Source organism: Alosa alosa, chromosome 13 (assembly GCF_017589495.1).
Source record: "Alosa alosa isolate M-15738 ecotype Scorff River chromosome 13, AALO_Geno_1.1, whole genome shotgun sequence".
NCBI classification, from domain to species: Eukaryota; Metazoa; Chordata; class Actinopteri; order Clupeiformes; family Clupeidae; genus Alosa; species Alosa alosa.
In genome coordinates, this window is record NC_063201.1 from 1,739,232 (window position 1) to 1,741,270 (window position 2,039).

At 41.1% G+C, this 2,039-nt stretch overlaps 1 long non-coding RNA gene across 1 annotated transcript; it reads right to left on the reverse strand.

Moving 5' to 3' along the window:
• Positions 1–273: 273 nt before the first annotated feature.
• LOC125306421 lies at positions 274–1,463 on the reverse strand. The gene is made up of 2 exons (XR_007195559.1): positions 1,188–1,463; positions 274–873 (listed from the first exon to the last, which is right to left on the reverse strand). It is a non-coding gene; the product is annotated as an uncharacterized LOC125306421 (long non-coding RNA).
• Between the last annotated feature and the right edge of the window lie 576 nt (positions 1,464–2,039).

The window sequence follows — 2,039 nt, forward strand, 5'->3', positions numbered from 1 at the left end:
CCCCTCCGTTCTTGGTTCCTTCGTTGAGGTGAAAATTTGGTCCATGGAATCCAGGCTGCCTAGCAGCGCAAATAAAATGGCACGTGTACGGCAGCATGGGGAAACCCAGGCTATGTGTATGTGTGTCTCTGTGTCTTTTCTAAATACAACACAGCCATTGGAATACATGCTGCAAACCTGTATGTTGCTTAATTGAAGTAGAATATTTCAGACAATTCATTTTAATCTATGATCTTTGCTTATTTAGAAATAAAAAAATATCCACACATGTAATTTGTTTCTAATGTTTATTTACACATTAAACAAATTCAAATAAGGTCAGCGTATCATTATTTTTTGTACACCACTGAAACATTACAAGGTTACCTTCTAAATGAAAGCTCTGCACAAAATGACTTGGCTAAATGGCTAAATAAAATGCCACTCTCAGTGAAACATTAAGTGAAAGAGAGAGAGGCTGCTTGGCTCGCCAGACCTCTGAAGACGGCTGAATTAATCATGTGATGTCTTGCCTTTCTCCACTACCCTTCCTGTACATTTGGTGACCATCAAATAAATGTGAACTTCTTCCAGCGATATGCACAAAGACAAAAGACCTCAACATGAGGTTAGATTACTGTTCATATTTCTACAGCAGAGAACAACTTTCACAGATGTCTGTAGAACTCACTGGCGGATTTAACAGTCCAAATTCTCCTGGTCTCTCTCAGCCCCACTCTTATTGGTCCGATTTGTAGATAGATACTGGGCTCTGTAGGAATATGTTTGATATTTAGTTGACTTGATATGTAGGAGAACAACCGAATATCAAACATATCAGACAGCACCCAGCTAGTCTGATGGACCACAACACACAGACGTATATTTCTGGACCTGGAAGACAAGAGGAAGACCATCAGAACAAATGTGGAATCAGGTGTCATGAGAAAAGACAGGAAGCATTCACACAACTCGATATGGAGAGGTAATGTCATGGTATGGTACTTATAGACTGTTCCTCTCCATCGAGAATTGCATAATAACTTGCTGGAGAGAAGAGGAAACTATTAGTGAGGACTTTGGCGGGCTTGGAAGATCCAGGATGTGACTTTCCTCAGCAGTCCAACAGAAAAGCACTACAGCCCAACCTCATGTTGAGGTACGACACACAAATCAGCAAATGTAGACATGGTAAAGCAAATACTTACAGCTTGTTCAGGCCTCCATACAGTTGACTCCAGGGTTTCCATGTGACCATGATTCAATCACCCTTGCTTTAGAGTTGCGTTAGAAATCAGATGATGTGATAATGAAATATGCAGAGCCTGACACAGCCAGTCAGTAAGACAACTCCAGGCTGTGTTCTCTACACTGTAAGAATTTGTATGTTGTATGTATGTATGTTTGTATGTATGCAGAGTGTCTGTGTAAGTGAGTGTATGTGTGTGTATATGTGTGTGTGTGTGTAAATGTGCCATGGTGTATCATTATGTGTGGAGTCTGAGAATGCAAGTGTGTGAAGAAGTTGATCTGGGGCTGGAGTATATATACACCCCTGTCACTGGCTCGCTCAGACCACACACTCAGATACATACGCTCGCATTCGCTTATGGGCTAATTAAGAAAGTATTGATCAGGGCGCCCGGAGCCCTTCCTCTCGCATTAGGCAGATCAATAGCACTGATTTCACACTCGCCATCCTCTGAGGGACACTGTAGGGTCGGTCACTCACCAAACTCGTCCATCGATGTCAGAGTCCACGCACTGCCATGTCATATCAACGCTATACTGTGGCACCACTGCTAGAGGTCTCGCACATTTATTTGGTTTGAACAGAAGTTATTTCAAGCATAATTTTTTTCTTTTCATCTATACTCATTACTATTAGGAACTATTACTTCTTTATTGTTACTTCTTTATCAATCTGTGATTGGTCAGTCCTTCTACAGCCTATTCACCTGCATGTTCATATTCACAACTATTCATTAAAGCAGTATTTAAAGCAAGTGCATGCAGAACAAATTGTTTTGAGCAATGAAAATGCACGAGGCGGCTATGAA